Below are 10,669 nucleotides of genomic sequence, written 5' to 3'. Positions count from 1 at the left end.
TGCGGTTTGACGACAAGGGAAGGCCGAGAGAGAATGCAGGTCCACGAACAACATGGGTGTTTTTCCTTTTTTGTCTGTATTTCCAGCGTCAGAGAGCGGAATTCATCGGTGGGAATTTCAGGGCGGGAATTTGCACGTTTGTGATTTGCATTTCTATGACCGACGCGCCCGGCGTTCTTTCCGGTGCCCTCTTATTCAATCCATTGGCGTTTTCTTTGTTTTTCAATCAGTACGACTTTCTCGAGACCAGTTTGGTCGACACACTCCCTAGGCGCTTACGTGAAGGACGTGTGAATTGCCTCGCCCATCGCAGCAGCCAGTACCGCGGGCTCAGCCATGGCAGGCAGGCTGGACAACAGACGTGCAGGAGATAGACGCCAAGACAGGAAGGTCTCCAAGTTGCAGGCTCTAGTCTCCGTTTAGGGAAGGTTTGTGGGATTCAAGGCGGTAAGGTCTGTAGGTTTGTGGGTGCCATTGTACTGGCGCCGCTGCTTTGCATTTCTGTACCTTGCTTTTTGCACGGAGCATGCTACCTTTTTATGTTTGTTGGGTGGTGACACATGTAGGGGAGTAACACTTAATGTAATAGCGGGAGGAACAGCTCGGGTTGAGTCTCCGTGCATTGCGTCCCATGTTAGGAGTCGTTCTTTCCGCATGGAGGGGACTCGCCCGGGTTGGGGGAATGAGGTCCAATTTTGTGCGGCTGAATCGAATTTTGACGGCAGTTTATGTTTTTGTACAGGCCACCATACTCGATGCTTCCCCCGGCAGCTGCTCAAGGCTCATCAAGACAAGGACAACCAGCTTCCCACCTCCCCCAACCCGGGCAAGGAACGACACGCCGATTTCTTTTGTAGATAAGCGCGACCGAGAATAAGATCATTGTCTTGCTTGCATGTGGTTTATCGCATTGTGTCATTTATTGGTAGGAGTTTTCGGCTGTTTGTTCTTCTTTTTATAAGTGAGGGCCGCGTTCCGTTTGTATTGACATGTAAATTGGACGACATAGTCGTAACAGCTTTTGTATGTCGGTGTCTGGCCAGGCACCTGGTTTTGATATTTGCATTTTTGTTTGGGCATTGTTCGACTCTATTAATCGTTGTTATTCAAATAGAGCGTATGCGTGTACGGGCTTCCGGGGCTGCGCCTCGTGTTGTCTTTTGCCACAAGTTATGTGGAGACAAACGGGGTTGGTTACCGGACGTGCACGGTAGCAAATTTCGTGTATGCACGGGCTTCCGGGGCTGCACCTCGTGCTGTCTTTTGCCACAAGTTATGTGGAGACAGACGGGCGTAGCTACCGGGCGTGCATAGCAGCAAATATCCTGTGTGTACGGGCATCCGGGGTTGCACCGCGTGCTGTCTTTTGCCACAAGTTATGTGGAGACAGACGGGCGTAGCTACCGGGCGTGCATGGCAGCAAACATCGTGCGTGTACGGGCATCCGGGGCTGCGCCTTCAACGGTGTTGTCTTTTGACACAAGTTATGTGGAGACAGACGAGCGCAGCTACCGGGCGTGCATGGCGGATGCAAGGCAAGAAACACTGAGCATGTACGGGCTTCCAGGGGTGCGCATTGGGTTGTCTTTTGGCACCAGTAGGTGCAGACACCCGATTGCCGCTACCGGGGCGTGCATGGTAGGTTTCACGACACGGAAACGCTGCGCATGTACGGGCTTCCGGGGCGCGCACTGGGTTGTCTTTTGGCACAAGCAGGTACAGACACCCGATTGCCGCTACCGGGCGTCCACGGCGGAGTGTTACTAGCGGGGTGAGCCAATATATGTTGTTAATAAGGAAGGGGGAAAGAAGGAATTGGCTCACGAAGCGACGACCCCCGTGACGGGGAAGCAGTGCGCCTGCACGGACTTCCGGGGCGCGCATAGGGTGGTGTCGTTTGGTACCAGTAGGTGCAGACACCCGGTGGCCGTTACCGGGCATGCTTGTCGGAGTGTCACTGGTGTGTTGAACCGATACAAGTTGTTAATAAGAAAGGGGGAAAGAAGATAGCGCTTGACAAGGCGACGGCTCGCGGGACTGGGAAGCCTGGCGGACCAAGTACCGTCAACGTTCAACTGAAAGGCAGGAGATAAGAGGTCGTTGTGGCCGGCTCACAGGACAGGAAACCCCAAAGGAAGGCTGACAAGCCTTGTATTGGGTGGTACAGAGCGAGAGGATCACCCTTGTGGGGTGAGCCACGAAGTGGGCGCGTGTCCAGGGCAATCTTCACCCCTGTTTGGCAGAAGAAATGACTCTGTCGACATTGTGCTAGGGCACCGAGGAATGAAGGGACGTGGCCCGAAAAGAAGCCAATGTTAGGTCCTTCGGCCAGCAAGTTGCCGACTACATGTACATCAAGGTGTAAAAAGGGTAGTGCGGGTCCACTTGGACTGGAGAGCTAGTGACTAACCGCCAGTGCAGCTTGCACAACGACAAGACACAGAGTCCACAATAGGAAGGACCCCTCCCCATCCAAGTTGGAGCACCATCGGTCTAGAATCGACAAGCCCTGCCGTATCTGTGGGCTTTGTGAATCTTGTGCACTTAGGTTCGAGAGGTTGGAATGGAAGCGGAGCTTTGCGTAAGGAACGCAGGAAAGGATAAGGAATGGAGGAGAAATGGATGAGGAAGGGTATGAGAAGTGGATGAGAAAGGGAAGTTTGGATGAGTGAGGGTATGAGAAGTGGATGAGAAAGGGGAGTTTGGATGAGAGAGGGTATGAGAAGTGGATGAGAAAGGGGAGTTTGGATGAGAGAGGGTATGAGAAGTGGATGAGAAAGGGGAGTTTGGGATTTTAAGACAGGAAGAGGATTCGGTGTTGAGGACGCTGATGGAGATGCAGGGAAGACAGGGTAGGGTGGCGCGACGAAGGCACTGCCCCATAACTAATGAAGGATGATCCAATGATTGCGCAGTATGGATAGGCAACTATCCTTACTGCGCTCTCATTGGTTAAATCCGAAATGACGTTATAATCAATCCCATAAAAGGAGGTAGTAGACGGAGCACACTGCCATTCTTCATTGGATCCATCCGCACCGCCGGGGAGCGTGGTGTCGGCCGGTCCTTGGGTAGGGTGGTGTTGAGGGAATGGGTGTAGAGAAGCAAATTTGAAAGATGAATGATACTTAAATACCCACCCCCCCACCCGGGTTTTGGAACAGAGTCTAATACTTCTTGACATCCAGAGGACTGGCCACGCCGCGCGACTTCGGCACTGCCCCATAACTAATGAAGGATGATCCAATGATTGCGCAGTATGGATAGGCAACTTTGCTTGTGTATTTCTGTCTAAAATAGTTTATTAGCCATTCTGTGTCAACCAAGTAGACAGAGGCAAAAAGATCCATGCAATATAAAATTCATCTAGTAAGTAATATATCTCTATCACATGATGTTCTTGTGGCTTTATTTAGTTATATTCTTGTCATTTTTAAAGGGTCTATTACGAATGTTGCATTGATTTAACAAAAGTACAAAAGGGACGATTTTATTTATTTTTATCGATATCCTTTCTCGTAAACATAACGTTAACAATCAGTGGGGACGTTGCGACTGCATACTTTACATGGTATACTGTCAATGCAATCTCAAATAAATGTCACAGGTGCTGAATAGATAATGACTTTACAGGACCTCGGCCAAAGCTCGTAGAACATTCGTCCGACACTGGCGCAAAGCTCGCTCGAAGCACGCACGATTCTAAAAACTTTGCAAGTCGTGCGAGGTACGAAAGAGGGTCGTCCGAGTATTTCGCGATGCTCGCGCAAGGGTCGACCGTATTCAGCGACCATCCTACGATTTGAAATGGCGAAGAACGATCGAGACTCGTGAGATGTACGTCCGAATGTCAGTCGACTCTCGAGCGCACAGGAGCGAGCTACGGGAGAGCTGGAAACGAGCTCTGCGACCTCAAAAATCGCCGACGACTAGTCACATCGCACGTAATTCGATCGGCCGACTAGTCGGTGAGCTCTAAACGACATTTACGGCCGTAGTACGCCCGATGTTTCGTCGAGCATCGCGCGAAGTTTTTTTGAGTCGGCCGAAGCTCGCTGACCCCAGTGATCAACCGGGACGAGGAGGGAAACAATATCAGACACACTTACTAGCATTTGGTGAGATTTAGTAATCTTTTCTCAGCGCAAACTTGACGGAACTGTGAACTTTACATGGTATACTGTGCATGTCACAATACATGATACATGCAAACTCCTGATTCAAGGAACCAGCTATGTGTTGTGGCTATCGTCCCACTATGTCATTTTACAGGGAATGGTCATGTCGGATATGGCTGACAACTATCTACCCGCAATTGTCAATAGCGAAGACAAGACCGTCTCAAACGAAGAACAATTGACGAAATGTGTCGTGTGTGGAAAGGAAGAGGTAGATGGTGACGAGTTTGTTGGCTGTAATGGTTGCCTTAGTTGGACCCATTTTGAATGCACAGGACTAAACGAAGAAACGAAGTTCGTTCTCAAACACACTGACAAAAAGTATTATATATATATATTTTTTTTAGGTATTCAAGATGGCGGCGATGACGGTCACGGCGGTCATACGCTCCTGCTAAATGTTTTTCTATTGTGTCTTTACCTTAGGATCTACTCAATATTTTACTCTCTGGAACTTTTTAAATGCAGTTATATTGATTTCGATTTCTCTAAGCGGTTTTAGACCTCGATTGTAGGATTTTTCCGGCTGATTCGGAACTTGGCATAAAACCCAAGCCGACGCGGAGACGGTCATCATGGCGGACCCTCACGGAGACCTTTACGCCTCTCTGGGCCTGACGCTGACGGCTTCCCGGGACGAAATCCTGGACGCTTACAAGAAGGAGGTCATCATATACGAAGAAGCAGCGAAGAACGGCCGTAAATCCAGCGCTTTCAAGGAGGCAGACGCCAAGTACCGCTCGGTAAGCAGAGCCTTTTCTGTTCTGTCTGACGCATCGCGCAGACAATCGTACGACAGCAGTCACATTATACCGGAGACTCCAAAGACCAGTCGCTGAATCATGTGAATGAATATCATGTAAAGGAAAACGGACAGAGCATCACGATTTTCCTTCCAAAGAACCTTGCCAAGTCATGGCTTGAGTCGTGCCAGGAACACCATGACACGTCAACGATCAATGGAGGAAAAAACGGCTTCCAGATCAAAACTTCTTTTGTTGATGTCAAAACTGGGCTTGCTTCTGGATCTGTAAGCGTCAAAGTCTACGAATCCACACAGAAGCTTCTGATACAAGGCTCTGCCTATCTCCTGTGGTTTTCCGAGGTATTCCCGGTCCTGAAAGAGAAAATCGGTAACACCACACCGCTACATGTGTCGGTAGCTACAGAAGTCTTGACGCCAACTAAAGAAGTGTTACCAGTGAACTGCAACCTTTCACTCTGCGAAACATGCGATCAACCGATTGTGTCTGGTGTCTGTACGTCCTGCAATACTGTGCCTAAGTGTGTGCTTGACGTCAACAGTAACAATGTACAAGAGTGCGAAGATACACATGACGGTACGTTTGACATTCCGCCAAACGGCTCCCAGTTAAACAACCGCAATCAGACAAACATGGCTGATCTTTCCATCGTTCAAGAGAGTGTCTACAAGTTGGAAACATGTCTGATTGACTCAATCGAAGACAGAAAGTCGTTTGAGAATTCTATGTCAAATCGGCTTTCCACTATTGAAGCTAAACTGCAATCGTTCAATCATGATCACGTGTGCAGCGGTATGTCTGTTGAGGAAGGAAGAATACTTAAAGATGACATTGTACGTCTACAGGGGGTCAAGCGAGAGCTTGAAAGTCAAATCAAGTCGCTGCAACATAAATATGAAGAACTTGCCAGCATTGTGCAAAAGTCCGTAACCGCCACTTCAAAGAAAGCGGTATCTGTAGCGTCGCAAACTAGTGACGATCAAGCCTCTGATCGTGCCGACAGGTTAATCCGTGAAGCCGCCACGATTAGCACAAGAAATCGTTACCAAGTGTTAGATGAGAGTGTTTCACACATGTCAATGAACCACGGAGACCGGGGTGTCCATTCAGAATCAAACCCTCCCCCGTCTGTTGTCGGACGCAAGAAGACCAGGCAGGATGGAACAATGAAGCACAATCAACAAAACAATGTCTCAATCAACCGACAAAACAATGACGCCCAGCTTGACATTTTGATCCTGGGAGACTCTATTACAAAAGCGATAAAACCTGAAGTCCTATATCCCGACAAAAAGGTGAAAAAGGACTTAACCTTCAACATTCGAGAATCTATGGATTACATCCAGAGTTCAACTCTACCCGACCCCAAAGTCATTCTGCTCCACGTGGGGACGAACGACGTTCGTGACGCACGGGACGCAGCAGCAGTGACAGAGGGCCTTCGTGGTCTCATCCAGACCTCACACGACAAGTACCCGAGCAGTAGTCTTGTGTTTTCCTCTATTCTGTCGAGGGATGACCCTAATCTTCAAGATATAGGCGATAATGTGAATTCATTCCTGAGAGTTGTCGCGGACGAAACGAGTTATGTCCATATCATCGATAACTCGAACTTTCCAGCTCAGGAACAATAAAGAAATCACTGTACAGTGTTGACGGATACCACGTAAACAGATACGGAATTCGTGTCTTGGCAGCCAACATGAAGAGAGCAGTTAATCCACTCATCGGACTGAGCAAGTATACGGGCCGAAGGAACCAAACTGCAGGTGACAATCAGCCTGCAATGAACGTAAGGTTAAGTTCACCTAATCGTTTGTACAGGGATGCAGTAATCGGCGCTACGGCAGGTTGGTCCAGCCGGCCACCCCGCCGTCCCCAGTCCTCAGCCGGCACCTCTCCAGCACCAAGTCAGGACCGACGGCACCCAAGCCCCTCCTCATCGAGCCTTTCCCCTGCTCAGGGGCGGGGGCGCACTACACCTGCAGCCGAAGGAGGACTGGCGACAACCCCTCCTGGACCCGGATGTCAGCCGCTGCCCGCCCAGGACCCGGGTCGTCCCCAGCCGCTGCCCGCCCAGACCCGGGTGTCCCCCGCCGCCGCCTAGACCCTGGAGCCCGTCGCCGCCCAGACCCTGGAGCCCGCCACCGCCCAGACCCTGGATCCCGCCCATGTTTCACCTACCGAACGCGCCATGGGGATTTCCTCCTACAAGCATCCCAACCCTGCCCCGCCAACCACCGCGGACGAGCCCGCCGCCCTGGCCATGGCATATGATGTGGCCACCGATGCCCACCATGTGGTAGGACTTGTATCGGACTCTGTTCGTAAATGGCATTATAAGTTCTACTATTTTACTCTTGCTAAAATCTTGAACTTGTCTTTACACAAATGGAGGTAATAGTTTACACATCTTGAGTAATATGTTGTTAGTTCGACTAGGGTGAAGACACAATATACCATCTAGCTTAGCCTATCTTTGAAAATACGCGTACGATGTTCCCTAGAGGGAACATGAACTTCTGTTTTTGGAATGTCCATGGTCTGGGCACCAAATTAGAGGATTCAGAATTTTTGTATAAACTTAACACATTTGACTTCATCTCGCTTATGGAAACCTGGAGTACCGATAAAACAAAAATTAACATATCAAATTACAGCCATTTCCATTTACATCGCAAGAAGAGTAAGCGCGCCTCGGGGGGTATAATTTTCTTCTTCAAAAAACAATACCAACGTTTTGTTAAAAATTTACCATCTAAATCAACAGATGTCCTTTGGGTTCAAATAGACAGGACCTTGTTAGGATTAGAAAAAGACCTATTTGTCTGTTCAGTTTATATTAGTCCAAGTGCATCTAAAACTCACAAGTATGCTGAAAATCATGTAATTGAAATACTAGAGGACGAAATTGCTAAATGCAGCGCCCAGGGGTTTATTCTTCTCGGCGGTGATCTTAACTCTCGGCTGGGAAATCTACAAGACTCCATTGACAACGACGCTCTTGACGATAACCATTTAAACAACGTCTTAATCCACACTTCAGATAGACAGCACATGGACAGAGCGCCCCCCAACAAATTTGGAAGATTTGTTGTCGACTTATGTGTTCAGGGAAACCTTAAAATACTTAACGGCAGAGTAGCTGGCGATCTGCAGGGCAAGTTCACTTGTCATCAGCCAAAAGGTAGTAGTACGGTAGATTATGTCATCTGCAGCCAACCTCTCTTTGAACACATCTTATCCTTCCGAGTAAATCCCTTAACCATCTTTTCTGATCATTGTATGTTATCGGTTACAATGCGTACAAAATCATTACATTTCTACAACAAAGATAAACACAGAAACACAAACACAAAACCCCTTCCAAAAAGATTTCATTGGAGTGAAAACTCAGCAGAACAATTCATCCAATCCCTTAGCCAACCCCAAATCGTAGACAGATTGCAAGCTCTTTCGGTTAAAAGTAGCCCAAAAACAACAGATGAAATTGAAAATTATGTCTCTAATTTCAGTTCAGTGTTGAGAGATGTCGGATGCAAATCATTGCGTTTGAAAATAAACAGGAAAAATCAAAAAAAGAAACATAATAGAAAATGGTATGACAAAAGTTGCAATGATTTGAAACGTGAATTAAAAAAAGTGTCTTTCCTACTAGAAAAAAATCCATCTAACCCAGATGTGAGGGGAAGTTTCTTTAAAAAGAAAAAAGAGTACAGGAAATTAATAAGGAGGAAAAAACGGGAATTTAATCAACAAATATTGAATCAGCTCTCTTCTTTGAGGGAACAAAATCCAAGCGCTTTTTGGAGCTTACTAAATAAACTAAAATCAGGAAAATCACAAGACAGTCCTGATATATCAAACGAGGCTTGGTTAAACATTTCAATAAAGTAGACAAATTTTTATCTGTTCCTGACACAATTCTTGACCCTGAAACTATTTCCCCTACCACCGAAAACCGCCAAACTGATTTAACCCCTACAGAGAACTCCATGTTGGACTCACAGATAACAGCTAAGGAATTAGATATAGCCATCTCTAGATTAAAGAATAAGAAATCGAGTGGTAATGACATGGTTATTAACGAAATGTTAAAATGTGGTAAAACAATCTTACAAAAACCACTGCTCAATATCTTTAATTCTTGTTTACAAAATGGATACTACCCCCAGGAGTGGTCACTCAGCCATATTGTTCCCATTCACAAATCTGGTGATACCTCTCTCCCAGACAATTACCGGGGGTTTTCCATAGTAAGTTGTCTGTTGTCTGGGAAAACTGTTTTCTTCTATTCTAAATTCTCGTCTTGTTAATTATGCAGAGCAGAACAGCCTTTTCAAACCACAACAGGCCGGTTTCAGAAAAAATTATAGTACATCTGATAATCTCTTTGTATTAACTACTCTGGTTAGCAAATACCTCAGCAAAAACACACGTCTTTATGCATGCTTTGTGGATTTCAGCAAAGCTTTCGACTCAGTTTGGCGAGAAGGACTTCTATTTAAATTGTATGGACTTGGAATAGGAGGAAATTTTCTTTCAACCATAAAGGATATGTATTCAAAAACTACTAATTGTATTAAAACTAAATGTGGTCTTACCGAAACATTTGTAACTAACTGTGGGGTTCGTCAAGGCTGTAATCTGTCTACGACACTGTTTAATTTATTTATAAGTGACATTACAACTGTATTTGATCATGTTTGCTGTAACTCCCCTGTTTTGCACAGTACGAATGTTCCATGTCTTTTATATGCGGATGACTTAGTCATATTTTCAGAGTCCCAACGCGGCTTACAGTCATCCCTATCTAGATTAGAACAATATTGCAAAACCTGGAAGCTAAAGGTAAACCTTAAGAAGACCAAAGTAATTGTATTTACTAAGGGTGGCCGCTTACCAGTACATTCTTCCTTTTTGTTTGATAATAATGTGATAGAAATAGTAGCATCCTATTGTTATCTTGGTGTCATTGTAAGCTCCGCGGGCACGTTCAAAGCCAACAACAAACACTTGTACAGCAAGGGCCTAAAAGCATTATTTGGAATAAGACAAACATTAGATAAAGCTGACGCATCATTAGCCGTTAAAAACAAACTCTTTGACACTTGTGTTAAGCCCACTTTACTTTACGGATCCGAAATATGGGGGGCATTCAAAAACTTAAAATCTTGTCCAATTGAAAGTGTACATTTGAAATTTTGTAAGTACTCACTCAATGTTCCTAGAACCACTTCTAACCTTGCTGCACGAGCTGAATTAGGGAGATACCCCATTCACCTGGAAGCCTCCCTAAACAGCATTAAGTATTTTATTCGTCTTTGCAAGGACGTGCCTGCCGGTAGTCTTCAAGCAGACGCCCTCTTGTGTCAAGTAGAGTTAGAAGCTACAGGTACTAAGTGTTGGGCGTCTGGTGTTCGCAACAGTCTAGAGAAATGCGGTTATTCTTTCGTCTGGCAAAGCGTTCAATCAATCGGCTCAAATACGCCCCAAATTATCTCAGCAATTTATCAGCGTTTAAAAGATATTCATTTCCAAACATTCCTTTCCGAAATCCACAACGATAATAAAGTTGCTAATTCAAAAAATAAACTTCGAACATGCAGATTATTAAAACACTCATATAATGAAGAAGATTATCTTAAGATCGCAAATGTACGTCACAGATCTGCCATTACTAAACTAAGAATCAGTTGTCACAATTTGCGAATTGAATCAGGAAAG

This window comes from Branchiostoma belcheri, unplaced genomic scaffold (genome assembly GCF_001625305.1).
Source record: "Branchiostoma belcheri isolate BF01 breed outbred unplaced genomic scaffold, Haploidv18h27 scaffold252, whole genome shotgun sequence".
Classification (NCBI taxonomy): domain Eukaryota; kingdom Metazoa; phylum Chordata; class Leptocardii; order Amphioxiformes; family Branchiostomatidae; genus Branchiostoma; species Branchiostoma belcheri.
Note: the sequence above shows the minus strand (reverse complement) of the source record.